This window comes from Clarias gariepinus, chromosome 14 (genome assembly GCF_024256425.1).
Source record: "Clarias gariepinus isolate MV-2021 ecotype Netherlands chromosome 14, CGAR_prim_01v2, whole genome shotgun sequence".
Taxonomy (NCBI): Eukaryota; Metazoa; Chordata; class Actinopteri; order Siluriformes; family Clariidae; genus Clarias; species Clarias gariepinus.
The window spans coordinates 11075437-11093841 of record NC_071113.1 but is presented as its reverse complement, the minus strand read 5'-3'; positions in this window follow the sequence as shown (position 1 = coordinate 11093841).

Here is an 18405-nt window from a genome sequence, read left to right as displayed (position 1 = left end):
GCTGTGCTAAATTAATACTAATATTTCTGAATTATATACAGTAATGGTTTAACACTAATAGTTCCAAATGATTATCTACTGTATAGCATTTGATGTTTAGGCATACTGTGGGTGTTTATAGTACTAAACTAACAACAGCACTTAGTTATAGCGTTGAAGTAGCACCAGCAATATTAAAATAATGAACAGTAATAGAATTGAAAGTCTATAGCAGTGAGTTAACAAAAACATAGACAACTGATAATGACAGTGTTTAATTAACATAACTTAACAAACAGTAAATGTTATAAAGGTTAACACTTACTGGAACAAAAATAAACAAATTAATAAAAGTTTATTTATTTACATTAATTTGATGAACTAACATCAGGGTTGCATTAAGATTATACTGCTGAGCTAACACTAACAGAGCTGAATGAACATTACAGTGGTGAACACCAACAGTGATGATTCAACTTTATACTAATGCACTAACACCTATAGTGCTGACCCTGATGTTTTACAGAATTCAAAGGCAGGAGATTCCAACATATTTTATAACCAGTGAGGCTGATAAGGCACAATCAAAACATAAACCAATAAGTCATGTGGGATGTTCTAATGAAAAAATGTCTTATTCTGCTATATAAGAAACAGAAATCATCTATCGTTTGCTTGTCTGATTAGTTAGTTGAGTGGTTGGTTGGTTGGTTGGTTGGTTAAATAGTTTGCTAGTTGGTTGCATGGTTTGTGGTTGGTTGGATGGATGAAAGGATCGATGGTTGTTTGGATAGTTGTTTTTTATTTGGGCGGCTAGTTGTTTGTTTGATTGGTTGGTTGTTTGATTTTTGCCCAGATTAATGTTTTGTAGTCCCTGCTTCGTGGATCACTTAATTGTTACTCAACACAGTCATTCTTGACTTATCAGGATTTTTGTGTTGTATTTCTGACAAAACCTTATGTAATCCACTGCTAGTTGGTTAAAAAATTGAAATAAATAAAACTATCCTTCACATTTCTTAATGTTACTATCTCTAAGCTAAATATCCAATACCTCTTTGTATCTTAGACGTGTCCTATAGTGATATGATGTTTATGATTCCATATAATCTCATACATTCCATGGCCACTGGTGGTGAGTACATCTGTTGTATGATGTGATTTATTTTTGTTTCCATTCTCAGGCACCAGCTGTGACCGGACAAGAGGCAAAAGGTCACATGTATCCACTTTTTAATAGTGATGATATGTGCTTTAGAGACCCAGTATCACAAATGGAGCATTTTATTGGTTTTCTATGATTTTATGTATTATTTGTACATTTTAAGTTCCCTTACGAAATATGAATTCTATAAATATATTTTTCATACTATTGTAAACATACTAGTGGCTTTTTATAATGATTTGGGCTTAAATGACAGGGTGATAGTTTGACAGGAAAGGTTTGGTGCCCAAAACATATTAATTTGTAATAAAAGCAGCTAAGTATGATATGATTCACAGAATGAATGGATATAAGCATGCTGTCAGAAAGATCATTGGCTTTATTGAGGCCATGCATGAAGATTAGGAGGCTGACATGCTTGGGGATGAATGCAACCAATTACCTGTTATATGTATTGAACAGCAGCTGTTTTTATTGCATTTTAAGAATTCCTACTTACATCGGCTCAGACTCCAGCTGACCTATGTGCTAAAATGAATTTTCCTGTTTATTTTATCAATGAAAGTAGTTTCCAAGGATCATGGAACAAGGTCACGTAAGCAGTTGGGTGTCTTTTGTGTGCAGTACAAGAGCAGATTGTTGGATGATGAAGTATCCATCTATAAAAGCATGACCCTGAGGTCATGGCCAGTGTGCAGCACAGGTGATTTATTTCCTACTCAGGCCAAAGCAATGATTTCATGAAACCCTAATGAGCACTAAGGCTTTATTTGTGCTACACCATGTTCGTGCTGCTATACTCTTTGTCTTAAGATAGCAGTTATCCTTTGTGCTGATGAATTCATTGGATTCATGGATGCTACACATGATGCAAGGTAACACTCCTTTTCCCAGGTTGCATTTCCAGCGCTGGTGTATGCGCCAGTAGGCAACAAGATTACAGATGCAGACAGTTAATCTTGTGAAAGATGGGGCTGTCCAACAGTACAATATATGAAGCAGCGAGTGTTACATTTCAATTAGAACTTTTTCTGTACTCCGCCCACGCATTTTGCTCCGAGCAGTCTTCTTATTAAAGAAGAACACTGTGCTTAGTGCCGTGCATTGCATTATTTCAGTCGTTGAGACAGGATTAAAACAGTGTGGAATTGGAAATAGGATCACAGTTTAAGCAAACTATTAAAAAGGTGCTGCTTGTTTGTTTTTTAATACATACATAAAAAGTAGCCAGCAAAGGATCCTAAGGAGAAATTTTTCTAATTGGACAATATGCAATATAATAAGAGACATTAGCAAAAAGCGGTCAAGCACATTTCTTGTTGTTTCTCATGAATGATTAAGAAAATGCATACCTTGCTGAGCTTCTTCTTCTGTCTTTTCTGTGTTGTCTGATACTGGTATTTAATGAGGATCTGACATCCTGAGTTTGAGCTAATGCTTCAAGGCAGCCCAGATGAGTCCAGTGTAAGCTGCAGGAAGATCTGTAAGCAAGGACACATGCAGAGGGGTAATACTGCTTAATCATAAGTTGATCTTTTATGTAGCCTTAATGAGATGGAAACTACATCTCTGGGACATAGCGACAGAAAGATCTAAGCAATGGTCTGAAGACAAGTAAAAAAAAAAAAAGAAGTCTAACTACATTAAAAAACATTTCTATACGCAAAACATAAAAAATATTGTTATAGATGTTTTAATTGATATAGTTTAAATAGTAATAAACTATATCAATTAAAACATCTATATCAATATTTTCTATGTTTTGCATTTAAGCATTTTAGTGATCTACAGCAGTTCATCAGGAGATTTTGGCTATTGCACCAAGACAAAATCATGACAGGGTCTGGGTTTACTTTGGCGCAGACCGGAATAAAGCTCTTACTGAAGATGAATGAATGACAATTAGGGTGCATAAGTTGTTGTATAGTGTTGTAATTCTAATGAATTGAAAAGAAATGTGGCAAGACATGATTAAGTGCCTTCTTTAAATGTGTGTGGTCTCTGCAGTAAATCATCCTTATTTTTTCTCATTTCTCCATTATGCTATGGCAGATTGCCTTGACATACAGTAGCTATACCTTTTAATGGGACAGGCTTCAAGGAAGAGACCATGTTGTAAAATAACTTGTGTGAATGAAAACAATTTAATGTTTCATACCCCCCAATTTTAATTATATGCATTTTTGTGTAAAAGCATAATAAAACCAGCTGATCATAGCGGCTCTTAGTATTAGGCAAACACAATATTAAACCAACAACATATAGCTTTTTTTTCACCTTGCCATTATTTATTTAACAAAGATGAAGCCAAATAGAAAAAAAATCATGAGCAATAATAAGAATCCTCCATGTTTCAATAACTTGTAGATCCACCTTTAGCAACAATAACTTAAAGGAATACTTTCCTTTATGACTTTATCAGTCTCTCACATCATTGTGGAGAAATTCTGGCCCATTCTTCTTTACAACATTGCTTCAGTTTATTGAGGTTTTGGGGCTTTGGTTTATGCACAGCTTAAGGTCCTGCCACAGCATTTCAATTGGTTTGAGGTCTAGATTTTGATTAGGTTATTTCAAAACCTTGATTTATTTCTTTTTCAGCCATTATAATGTAGATTTACTGGTGTGATAAGAATTCATAAGATAAGATAAGAAATCATTGTCCTGTTGCATGACCCAATCTACCAGACAAATTGCTTTACATTTGCGTCTAGAATACTCTGGTATACAGGGAAGATCATAATTGACTCAATGGTTGGAAGGTTCCTAGGTCCTGAGGCTGCAAAACAAGCTTTAATAATTACTCCTCCACCAACAAGCTAATCAGAGGTTATGAGGTGTTCTGCTGAAGTGCTGTTTGGTTTTTGCCAAACATCCCATTGAGCATTAAAGCCAAACAACTCCACATTGTTGTCTTGTGTCCATAGGACACTGCTATAGTAGCCTTTATGATTTGTTCAGATGCAGTTATGCTTCCATGAATGTTTTAGGCAGAAGAGGTTTCTCCTGCAGGCAACCCTTCCAGGTAAACCAGACTTGTTCAGTCTTCATCTACAGTAATTGAGCTGTCATGGACTTCAACATTTCACATGATAGGGAGGCCTGTAGGGTCTGACATGAGGCTCCTGTTTTGTTTTTTTGTTTTTTTGTACTTATCTGAGCATTGAGCGGACTGACCTTGATGTGAATGCACTAGTGTAAATGTGCTAATGTGCTAATTATCTTTCTCACTGTAGAATGTTGCTCTCTGTTCCAACTACTTAGCATTCAGCATCACCAGTGTACTAATCACTGGCCTTATCATCTTTTCACATCTGCACCTCTTTCCCTTTGGTTCATGCCTTAAGTGAGATTTGTTTAATGCTTGAATGATTGGTACATCACTGTGTGGTTTGACATACTGTACAAAAACCTTAGTCTAAGACTGGTCAGGTACAGGGACTGGACTAAAAATGAGAACCTAAAAAGTCCTTTAGGAGTCCTGGAGAAGAATTCCTTAAGCCTACATGGAAATACAAGAAAGTCTGCTTCTTTGTAAGCAAAATATGAAGAAATGGGAGGTGGCTGAAGTCTTTTGCGCAGGACTGCATTGCTAAGATCACTTTCAAAGAAGTATACTGTACTAAATACCAGGGACAATATTATTTTACTTTTAAACTATTTATAATAATAAGAAGAAAATAAAACTGTAAATAATTAAATATTCAAGTTCACTTACATAGATTAGGTCATTATTTTTATATATTTAAGTCATAAATTGATCTATTTTTTGAAGGTACGCTTATAGTATACAATCAATCAAGTCATCTACAAGATAAAATATGTATTAAGCTATTGTACTACTGCATTAATAAATAATCCTTCAGAGTTAAAACAAACAAAACAAAACAAATCACACACACAGGGGTTTTAGAAGTTGGCAAATACTTAATTCATACAGTATATTGGCTCCAGGTTGGCTTGGGAGTTGCACTGTTGTGTTAGTGTTTGATTGGGACCCTGCAATGGGTGTGGTGCTTGTGCCCTGTGTTGTGTGAGAACATTAGAGTTTAATATGGCAGTTTTCCATGAGGATATGTTTGCATTCTTTAATCAATTAGAAAAATATATGTTGTCAAGCTGCATGGTATGCAAATAATGAAACACTGCCACATTAATTAATTACCTATAACAGGATGTCCTGATGTGTTTTATTCCTTTGTTTTAATGCGGGTGATATTAATTAATAATATACAAGTTTCTAATAATTTATGAAATTTCATTATCCAATCTTACACAATTCATATTTTAAGCAATTTTTTAAGATAACATACTATATAGAGTTTATTTACTCTCAAAGCTGTTGGTCATGAGAACATGATGTAAATCAATAATCTTCACAGAATTTATTTTTGGGCTTTCATTTATACCTCGGTTCGGACCCTCTTCTTTGTGTTGTACTCCTGCTGCTAGTCTGATGGCCAGACGGTGGGCTAATTGTTTGGGGTGATGCTAATCAGCTGCACCTCCAACATGACATGACATCTCCATTCTCTAGTCAGATGTAATTAAGTTATTTACACCCAGTTAAAGCTCAAAACACAGATTAGAAGAGGCTTAGAATGAACTAGAGAGCCTAGTCTTACACCTTGTCTCAAAGGCAACTGGGGTAATGAGAATTGAGAAGTGAGGCGTCACAGGCAGGTCCAGAGACATGTGTAACTATAAATTACCATAATCCCCTTGTGCTAGTGTGTTTTCTTATCCCATCTCCCCACTCCAAAAAGGTTTAGCCACAAAAACAAGTTCATGTGGTCAGCAAGAGTGAGACAGAGATTACTCCCGACCTGATTCCTGTCAAGCCAGAATGCATCTTGTGTCATTGTTTAATAAGACTGCTGTAAATTGTCGGGATTATGGATCACTTTATCAAGGGTCAGAGAGGTACCATGGGGTGAAACATGATAACATGTGGCTAATCCTAGACAAATCTGCCTACATTTGTTCCTGGGATTAGTGAGTTTCGAGATAAGGTCTGTTACTCTGTTCTCTTCACTTTCCATGTGGCTCTTAATATCCTCATCTAAACCACTTCCTCTGTCCTCCTGTTTGTTTTTTTAATGTCATTTAAAACGTGTTTTATTGAATACCGAACAGAATTCCAGATAGAACACTATATGTGCCTGGCAGACATTTTACCTAAAGAAGTTTTATTGCATCACTCTTTAATAATAAATTTAAGGTGAGATGATTTACAGGCCTGTTTTTCGGGTGAATTATCAAGTGTAGATAAAAAATAAGGATTAAATCTACTTCCTGGGATTAACACAGCCGCTGACCTGTGAGTATAAAGCTTATTGAGTTCTCACGCTATCACGCAAGCTTTTAGTGAAAAAGAAAGTGGGGAATATTGGTTTGTGGTGAAATAATAAACCTATGTAACAGCAGTGCATTACTGAGAGCAGAGGAAGATGCATCAACATCAAGCTTCATCAGAATCAAACGCATTGTGTCTTTGTTTCAATCAATTCAAATGTACACTTGGTCTGTGCATTTATGCCCTACTAGCCCTGACCACAAAATGGAGATGATGCCATTGCATTATGAATATTGGCAGCTATGCAACAGAGCATCAAAATATCTTGACGCCCCATCAGGGAACTGACACGCCAGCTTTCTTATCACTAATGTACAAGTTGTTTCTAGTGTCACACAGCAAAGTAGTGCAACCCTAATGCACTTTTGTTTCTAGGAAGTTGGATGAGCTAGCTAAGCTGTAAATATTTCTTACTGTACCAGTGATTATTACTGTAAAAATCTAAGTAGTAAAAAAAGATTAGGAAAATCCACTTGACAGGTTAAGGTATATCCGGGCTTTAGTTAAACTAGAATATTTATAATGTGTTATTTAATTGGTGAGACTTCATCCCATTGCCCCCTGACCAGATAACTGAAGCCCGATGACCCTTTTCATTGAAACTGTCTCAGGGGCAATGGAGTCATTGTTTTTAATGGATGTCATCAACACCCAGAAGCTTAGTGGGCCAACCTGCTGAAAGTAAATATGTCTCATTGGGTTTACTTTTACCATAATGATTGATGTGGAGCAGAAGCCAACCTAATTTTTTTGCTTCACACTATGCCTACGCTGATTAAACATTAGTTCAAATTATATGCAGTCTTGTCGGTTACATTTTTTTTTTAAATGGCAGACTGAAGATAACTTCAAGCAATCTTCAAGCAGTGCTTTTCATCAACGTTTGACTATTTTTTTCACTTGGCTCATATTACCAATTAAGAGAAGATGATTTGCCTGTCTAATATGTCTTACATTTATAGTATTTTCTCATTTGTATATATGTCACAAATCTTACCCAGGGTTATACTCAGTCCTACTTGGAATTCTCACCATCCCACACACCACCCCCACCAACCAATTGCCCCTCCATTCATTTCCACCCCTTATATATAAGCATGTGTGTGCAGGCCAGATGTAGATGGTATATTCCCTCTGAGACAAAAGCACCATCTGACTGAGCTGTGACATATGCTGTCTGATCCTAATGGACATCAGACGTCTCCCCATTATCCAAACACTATTGATAAAAGGTCTGGCGGCTATTTGATTGTCCCGTTCTGTGTTATGTTTTCTATCACTTTGCTAAATGACATTAATGGAATCAGAGCCAAACCCTGTAAATTCCATAAATGAAAGCTCATATTATCAGTGTGAGCTCTACTTTGTTTTCTGTTTGTCATTATGTTCCGGCTTAAATATAGAGATCATCCAGTCTCTCACTATTTAAATGAATTTATTACAGATGATTCCTGAAAATTATGATCTATGTGAGATCATTTTACAACCGCACATGGGGTGAATAGTGAGAGTGTATACACAGATCTTTAAATAAAGCCAGGCCGGGACACAACCAAGGCTTTTTGTTCTTTGTCCTGTTTCAGAATCATGTTTTTTCATGCTCCAGCCCATAACAGGTTTCGGATCAGTGATTCTGAAAAGGATGTGAGGCCGTGTGTCGTGTTTCTGTTGTCAGAGAGCTCTTTGTGACATGTCATCTTTGCATACAGAATAAATTTTTGCCTTTTTTTTCTGATCTAAACTCAAAGATGCCTAGTATAGAAGGCACATTTTCAAATATATGTAGATCACCTAAAGTCGTTTAGAATGTTTAACATAATTACATATGCATGATCTACATACAATATTTAGAGAATCTTTTCTATTCATCGTACATTTTACTTTGTATTAAAAAACGTTTTCGTATTCCAGTAATCCACTCAAATATTATTATTACTAATTCAAAACCTTGGGAACATAAGTTTATATACAGTTAAAATGAGTTTTGCCACAAAATATTGCTTAAAACGTACAGGAAAATGCTGCATCATCAGGAAATATTGTCAGGAAACAGGAAAGCGTTGGAACTCTAACAAAGCCAATGCCAGCCAAATTGGCCATTCTCTGTAAGTGTGTATTACATTGATCTGTAATGCAGCATGAACAGCAGTTCAAAAATATTTGGCTACCTTGAAAGAGTGTGTCAGCCTTTGTGTCAACCAGCTTTCCTGGTTTTTAGTTCCTGTAATTGAGGCAAACTAGCTGGTAGCTAGTGATGGGAGTTGACAAAATTGAGAAGAAATTTAAAAAAAAGTATGTAAAATATACAAGCAATGCGTAAAGAAAACCAGAATTAGTTTAGGAACTGTGCAACACATAATTACCAGCTGGTTAAGGCAAAACGTTGAGAAGGTATTTCTAAAAAGGTAACACTCCTGTACTCTTAATGGGCGACAGAATGACCACACTGCTCAAACTAATTCAAGCGAGGCGAGTATAATCGCCCACTGTGGATTGCCTTTGTAGATCTCAAGCCAGCATTCAACTCATTGGATCGCAATGCTCTAGGGCTCATATTGACTATTATTGGTTAGTTCTTTTACCTGCGTTTGCATAGACTGCCAGCAATCGTACTGGTTTCTAGTCAAAAGTGGCGTTTGCGACGGCTGCATGATAGCCTTGGATCTATTTCTGACGCCAATGGACTGGCTGCTCATGTAAACAGTCCACCAGGGGCTACTAGGCACAACATTTAAGAAGGAAACCTTCACTTATTTAGACTTGGCTGATGACGTGGCACTACTTCTAAAATGGGGGAGACACGACCACTCGGCTTAGATATCAAAGACAAATATCCAGGTTATTGGAATCGATGCAATGCGAGACCAATCCAGCAGTACTGATTAGGAAGACGTAAAGTGCTAGCCTAATCATTCAGAGATCGCGAGTTCGAGAGAGCTGATTGGCTGATTCTGAGCTCTCTCAGAAGGGAGGAATGAGAGGTACTTAGTGCTCTCACATTAATCATGGATCTACAGCCAATCAGGGGCGTCTGTGAGCTCACGCAAGCGGAAGGAGCAGATAGCGCTGTCCTCAGAGTGTGTTATGCCGCCCCCAAAAGCATGTGAACTACCCCCAACAGTTTGAAAATATGCGGTCGGCTGGCAGCACGGGGTTCGAAGAAGACACGTGATAGGTAGTAGTGGTAGTATAGCATACAAATACCATCTTGTGATGAAAGCAACATCCTCATGTATGTGCTACTGTACAGATGATGATGATGAAGGATAGTACTGAACCTCACAGAAAAAATTTGATTATATATATATTAGAACTGTGATCACTTAAATGCATCAAAAAATTTATTCAAAATCACAGCTGTTTCACAGTAAAAAATAAGATCATTTCTACATGCAAAATGTGACAAGACCTTACAGGACTGGGACTAAACAGCTGTGTGGCCATAAGGTAACCACTTGTTTGTAAGACTAACCAAGAAAACATGTTTCAGTTTGCTAGGGAGCATACAGATTCAACTTTCATGCAATAGAAAAAAGGTCATGTGGTCTGATGAAGCACATGAAGCGATTCACCCATCTTGTCATCATGTCATTTTGACCCACCCAGAATGCCCAGAGTACAAGCCTCTGGAGGCAGTGTCTGAATAATCTGAGGTTGCTTCAGTTGGTCAGGTTTTGGGTCAGCAATGTTATGGCAATAAAATGAAGTCAGCTGATGACCTGAATGTACTAAAGAGACCACGTTATCGATCCTGTGCAGTGTTCTTTCCTAAGGGTACAGGCATATTCTAGGACTCACAGTGTGAAATTGTGATTCTAAGAAAACGAGGAACCATTTTTACTCAAAGCAGCTTTTCCTTTAAGTGTATATCATGACAAATGAATTGAAATAAATGCATGTATATCATGAAATTTACATTCAGATTTTTTTTGTTGCAGATTTTAATGTCTTTAATGTCTTAAGATACCTTTTGCGTTTTGTTATAACATAGGTTTTGTCTGTGACAGCTTTTAATATCCTATATGATGTCACACATGGAGATAGATGTATTTAAAACATTAAACATTAAACTGAAGATCTCATGGCCTTATTAATTCTCTTTAATTTGGCCTTCTCTCAGGATATTGAGAGTGTAAATCCAAGCCAATGAAACGTTCACTTTATAGCGACAGGCAGTGAAACCTCACATACATTTTTAGAGACAGCTATACATTTTTATCACACCAGAATGAATTTATTTTCATGGCCAAAATATGGACTTTCTCGATGACGTCACCTTGAAATCCCTGAATTCTACATCATAGTTGAGAAAGCTGATGTCCTCGCTACAGAACTACCAGAAATCACAAATGACCCCCTTTTATCCCATGATATTAATCAAATACTGTTATGAAGAATAATATTAGACACAGTTTTAGATCAGATTGTAGAGATGTTTTATTTGCACTTTGCACTCATACTCAAGCTATTCCACTCAACTGAAGCACACCATGCTTATAACTACCTTTTGAAGTTATGCCAATTGTATTATCTCGAAATAGCCCAGACCTAACTTTCCTGAAATAAGCTCACAGTTTTTAGTAGGTTTGAGCAATTTCACTAGCACGGATTACACTGTAGATAAGAGGGTCATCAAAAGGTCAGCAACTCAATCACTCTTCATAAAGTCAATAGCAGCATCCAGCACACACACCATATCCCTGAGGGCTGGAGAACCAAATCATAAAACTAGTTTTTCTGCAACCTTGTAAATCCTCCATTGCTTTAAGCACTAACTCAGATATAAGTCTTTATGCATAAGGATTTACAAAATAAAGCTACAGTCTCAAGGCCATATAATGATTCATGCTGTTTATATGCATAACGCAACACCATAAAAGACATATAATGACTTATACTTCGAAACCGGACTGCATACTGAACATCCACTTTCAGATTGAGAAACATTTAAGTGAGGTCTTCCAGCAGGCTAATTTTGGCAGAATAAGCCTTGTTAACGCAGAGTCCCAGGCTGCACCCAAGCCCCTTCTGTTTCATTAGCTACTCCTCCTTTTTCACATTAAAGCACCAATTTAATTTCAGCATGGGGAGAATGAGTCGCTAGCACACCAGCATTCCAGCAGCAGAATCTTTTTTTATGGCCTTGAATAGTGAGAGACCTAATGACCCCCTCTAATTACACAGAGTCAATATTGTTGAATTCTAATCTCATCCTGATCTGAACACACTGAGACAACGCTGCCGAGCTCCAGTGGTTAGGCGCCACACTTCCAAGATGCCTTGATCTGCTTTGTCTATGTGTGTGTAGTTCTGTGCTTTATTATGTGCTGAAAATTGCCTCATATAAGTGCCATCATCACAGTGAAATGAGATGATTCTTGTTAGCAGTTCTCAGTATAGCTTTCATTTTATTCTCCTTGGAGGAAGAAATAATCGCTGAATATCTTCGCACTGTCTCCACTTATGTCCATTCCATTCTATTAAACTCTTCTGTACTTTTATATATATATATATATATATATATATATATATATATATATATATATATATATATATATATATGTGTGTGTGTGTGTGTGTGTATTTTAATCACCGCACAGATCATTTGTCATCCTCTGCCCCTGTTTGTCACTGGTTCATGTCTTAAGTTAGATGTTTTTTTATTGCTTGAATGATTCATAGGTCAATGTGGGACAAAGAAAAAACATTCCTATGAAACTGGTCAGGTATAGGGTCTGAACTGCAAAAGAGAGTCAAAAAACTAAAATTAAAAAAATAAAAATAAAATACAAGAAGGTCTGGCTCTTTGTAAGTAATATAAAAAGAGAAATGAGGTGTGTCTGACATTGCACATTAATCTGTTTAGATATAGTCATGTTCATATTTTTGTTTAGTATCCTCACTTTTAATTAATTGTGTTTTTGTATTAAAAATCATCTGATCATAGCTGTTCTCAATATTAAGCTAATAGAACCTTAGACAAACAACAATACAGTATATAACTTTTTTCAACATACAGTTGACTAATTGAATAATTGGTGTGAGCAGAAGTTTTGGCAGTTTGCTGGTCTGGAGTGTTCAGATGTGTGTTAACGCCTTAAAGATACCATACTGCAAAAAATATTATTGTGCTTGATTGCCCAGCCAGTTTGCTTGATAGAGAATCTGTGGGGTATTGTCAAGAAATCAATGAGAAACACTTGATCCAACAATACAGACAAGCTGAAGGAGGCTATCAAAGCAACCTGGTCTTCAGTACTGCCTCATCGATACGACAGACTGATCATCTCCATGCCACATTGATGAAGTAATTTGTGCTGAAGATAATGTATATTTCTTTTTTCATTGATCTTATAAAAATGTTATATTTTGGGATACCAATATATTGTTGATTTTCATGGCCCATCCATAATTATTGAAAATAAAAAAAATTAAAAAGTAAAAAAATAATTCACTTTATGTATAAAGAATCTAGAATTTATGAAAGTTTCACTTTTTGAAAAAAAATTTACTTTTGAGATGCACTGTATACAGTATAGCATTATAGCATTCAAAGTCTATTACTTATTGCAATAAAACCAACGAGAAAAAAACCCAGGATAAAAAATAGTTCTGCTTTGATTACTATCATAAACTTGAGTGATTTACCTTAGGTTAAGAAACTGTCAGAGCCAAAATTCACAAACCATGTTAATGGTGCCAGCATTTCTACTTTTGTTTATTTTTGCCCTAAAGTAATTCAGCAATACAAATGGAAAAAATGTCTTCATCCATCTACTTTCATGAGTTCATAATAAATGAACTGGAAACAAACAAAATGTCATTTGTTAAATATGGATTTTAATAGCACGACTATAAACAACATCTGTCAGTTAAAATGATGATCCCCTTTCTGAGATTTGTAGGTGTTATTTACTGTATGTATGTGCGTGGTACTAAAATGTATGAAATGAGAAAAATGAACAAATGTTACGAAAATTCCTTAAGTAATAAATCGGGGAAAAAGGCATGAGGTTAACTTCTGCATCCCTGTGTCAAAGATTTTTTGGCTTTTTACATCTCTTATGTATTGATATTATGTCTTAAGCTTGTACATAAACTTAATTCTGTTTAATTGGTTTAACATTAACATTCACATTTCTATCATTATTTAACTTTTTTTAGCCTGACTTTACATGTTTTATTGGAGTGAAAATCGTGCAATTCATATACATTTGTTGATACATGAACCCTTTTTTTTAGCATGCCATGCTTATATTTGCATAACTTAAATTGTTTTGTTTTTGAGTGTTGCAAGCAGGTGAGTTGAGGTCAAACTATGGATGAGTCTGGACATTTACTATAGACATTTGGGCATCAATTATTTGTTATGTGGGATGTGTAAAAGGTCTGAGTAAAATCTTAAAATCCTCTCCGTCTGGGAAAAAGCGAAAAAAAACACACATCTGTCTAACACAGCTGTCTTCCTCTGACCTGTCACAACCATAATCGGGTCCTGTGTTGGATTAATGGAGAGAAAAATAAAAGCAAATCCCCTTCTCATTGTGCTATCGACGGCTTTACCTAGAGTAGGATCTCTTCCTGAAGTAAATTGTGCGTAAAGATTAGTACGTTTCACTCATGCTTTTTCAGGATTTCAGCACTTGGAAACACACAAGGCCTGTTCTGACAAACCTCTGTTTTAGATAAGGTGATCACATTCAGGAAAGGATTCGACAGAAATACTTTATTAGTCTTTTTATTTATTAATCCTTTGTATCACAGTCAGGTCAATAAATTAAATTAATAATAATTATTAATAATAATAATAATTAATTAATAATAAATTATAACCTGTGTATTACAGTATGATGCTTACATTTCTACACATGAAACTGCATCCTGTGTATGGAAAGGGATGACAGTATTTACACAAAAAAAAATTTTTTTTATCAGTTTCAGTATTTAAATTGAATTTACTTATTATTTTATCTCATTTTCCCTTTATTTATATTACAATAATTGATTTAGTTTTATTTATATTCTAAAATCTTTTCAGTTCATACTATCTACGCTGCAGAAATCTACATATAATTTCTTTATTTTTTTTTTAATAATCACATCATCAAGTCGGAATCTTCATCTTCAACATTAATTCACTAGTTTAACTGACTCTGAGCAGACACTGAAAGGATATATGAAAAAACATATCACCATTTGTGAGGCTCTGTGGGAGGACACACGGTACATCGTCTCTGTCCAAATGGAGTGATTAGGCCGCCTGTCATCTCTGTCATAATGTCTGCTCATTAAGGCAATTAATCATGGTAATTAGTGCACGATCATTAACGCAGGTCTAATGACACATGCAAGACTCGAATTGCAGCAGCTGCTGTCATAATCGAAATGAATTCTTCAAAGGGATCATTGTGTTTCTCATGCTGGATACAAAAGAATTTGCATATCCAACTTTTTACACGGTGTGTTAACAACACTTGAAGGGACAGGGTTATTTGAAATACCTAGAATCATGATCCTTTAATTTTCAAAAAGATGTGCTTAAACCACAAAGATTAATGTAATCTGTCCTTACAATTAAGTTCTTAGCTGTGATTTGAAGCTGGAGCAGGTCTGCAAAACAGTTAGACGTTCCATTTGCCCTAACACACATCACAAACATTTCCTTTGTATGGAAGACATGTCTACTTTTATTTATCTAAAACAAATATATGCCATGTCTAATGTACTGTATGTGCTTTGCATAACAATCAATAAAAAGGCATAGAAAAGATGCAATGTACTGTAGCATTGTCAGTGATTCCATCTTCAAGGTGCCATACACAAGCAGTGTAATCTCCCACTGCGCTTGATTTAGGGGATGGAATTGGATGTTCACGTTCCCAGAGCAAAGGAACCATTAGGCCTTATGCGGCATCACTCCTGTAAATCACTGCGCTGTCAATAAGTATAGCGCTTACATATAAAAAAAAAAAAAAAAAAAAACTGCTCACATTCTCATATGAGCGCCTGCCGGTGATAAAATCTATCCCTCGGTGGTAGTTTTTGCATTAGTCATTTATACCCCTCCAGCTCCATCACTCTGCACACATACAATCATCTACTCAGCGCTTTTTAAGGAGGCTATTTATCCCTGAATGCATACTGCATACTGAAATCACGGTTCAGGAAAAGCACTTGTACTAGATTGAGGTTGGAAAATGTTTATGTATTAGGGATTAGATGAATTCTATTATGTAAGGAGCATTACATCAGAGAGCCTTTATTAAAGGTCATACTGGTGTAGTTTTAGGTGAGAGATGGCCAAATCAAGGCTTATATCCTATAATGGTGCATTAGAGTATATGGACGACTAACGTTTGCTGACAAACCAAAAAATTCTATCTGCCCTGTGCTTTAAAAAAAACATATTTTTTATGACTTGCTTAAGGTTATAAATTTGCAGGGCAATCTATTTTAATAAGAGGAGATATTTATTTATGTTGTAAAATGAAATACATTGTTGTTGTTCATTCGACCTTATAGGTAAGTTGCATGGTAAAAAGTCAACAGTAAAAAAAAAAAAGGAGCTATGTGTAATAGTGAAAGTAAGAGCATGTCCACACACAGCACTGTGTTACTGGGAATAAACAGTTGTGAATTTGCTAGGGAGCATAAAGATTGGACTTTGGTGCAATGGGAAAGCCCAGGTGGTCTGGTGAGTTCAGATTAACCCGACGCCAGAGCAATAGGTGCGTCATGGTAAGATGGGAAACACTCATGGCACATAGTACCCACTGTACAAGCTTCTGGAGGCAGTGTTCTGATCTAAGGTTGCTTAAATTGGTCAGGTCTAGACTTAACAACGTTATGTGGTGATAAAATGAAGTCAGTTGATGACCTGAACTGAATGATCAAAGTATCGCATCAATGCAATTTTTCTTTCCTGATGACACATATTTTACAATTGTACTAAAAACCTATATTCCAGGACTTTATGAAATATTGGAGGGGGGGGGGGGGTGTTGGGGGTAGGGGGTTAGGCTGGAGGCAATTCCAGGGAACTCTGGGGACAAGACGGGGAACAGCCTGGATGGTGTCACAACACGTCTCAGGACACAGGCACACATAATCGCACACCCTATTGCTCACTATGGCCAATTTGGAAACACCAATCACCCTATAGCTCATGTCTTTGGACTGTGGGGGGAACCAGTGGAAAACCAACAAGCACGGGGAGAACTTCACGCTCACAGCCCGGAGGCAAGATTCAAACCCCCAACCCTGAAGGTCCAAAGTCACAGGGCTAGCTACCATATCCCCTGAGGGGAATTTTATTATTTAAAAAGTGTGCAAATAATAAGAATGTCATTAGATGCCTTCATGCCATTGTCATGGATGCTAGTTAATTACATTTTGCAAACTACATTTGCAAATTCTTTACTAAAATATATTGTGTGACATAAGACGTTGTTGCCTAAGATTGTTGGAAATATTTGTGCATGTTTTTTTAGATTAGATTTAGTAATTAAAGATTTGTAAAGGTTGCAATTGCAAAATCACACCACACCCATTTAACCACATAGGCCTTTATTGACTTTACTATATGTGCAACTATAGTAGTTAAATTAAACCCCTAAATAAAATGTTTCGAATTGAGAAATAACTAAATAATTATCTGGGAGGTTTATTTTATACTGTCGTTCAACATGGGACAAAATATACAATATATGGAATCATTGTATATGTATGAAACGTCAGACATCAAACTAAAGCGTCAGATGTTCACGCTTCCATAGAAGTTATTAGTAAATTGGCATAATTCATTCAGCCCTTAGTCAGGAGGTATTGTGAAAGCAGGGTCAGATCTGCCAAGGCTGACTGACCTGATGGATGAAACCCCACGGCGACCAGCTGGACCTCACCGTCGAGCCATGCATGCTTTACTCCTCGGAATTTACATAACAATAGCACACTTCATTTATTACACTTCAGCAAGACAGAGAGAGAAAGAGAGAGAGAGAGTCTGATCCCTGACAGCATCCTTCTTATTTCATCCTTGTATGACACTTGTATTATTTAAATATTAATTCTATAAATCATTGTTCTTGTATAGGTGACAACGTTTTTTTATCTTACATAATTTTCTTAAAAAAAAAAACTCTTTTGTGTACAAGTGAAGTACTTCATGTCTATGTCGATATAACCCAACCCATGTCTATATTGATATAATTCAATAATATATATATATATATATATATATATATATATATATATAGAGAGAGAGAGAGAGAGAGAGAGAGATTTAAATGGTATTGTATCTACTTATTTAATTATGTTGATAGCAATTATATATACTAAGTAATTAAGGGAAATTTGTTTTGTTATCCCATTAAGTTAATTACAGCTTATCCTAATTGCTTAGACACAATTCTCAGAAATATACTCTGGTGCCACAAAATGATCACTGCTGCCATGCTGTCAGATTAAAAAGGCCCACATAGACCTTACATCTCACAACACTCATTAAACAATGTGTGGCAAAAAAAAAAAAAAAAAAAAATGCCAACTGGAAGTAGGAATAAGCCTATGCTGGGTGTGATGCAGCAATACACCCTCACCCTAATCTAGAGACTTTTTAGTATAACCAGTCCCTCTTACATGGAAATAACATTTGGTACGTGGGGGCACTCATGGAACATCAAAAGGGGAACCCAAGCATTTTGGATGGCTGCTCATCAGCTGAAGCTCAATCTCAGTAAAACCGAACTGTTGTTTATCCCTTGTGACTCATCTCCAGGTCAAGACCTTGTGATATCCATGGACAACAACCAAATCACTCCTTCAGCCACCGCCCGCAATCTTGGGGTAACCGTGGACAATCATTTGTCATTTTCCCCATACATCGCTAACCTTACTCGCTCTTGTC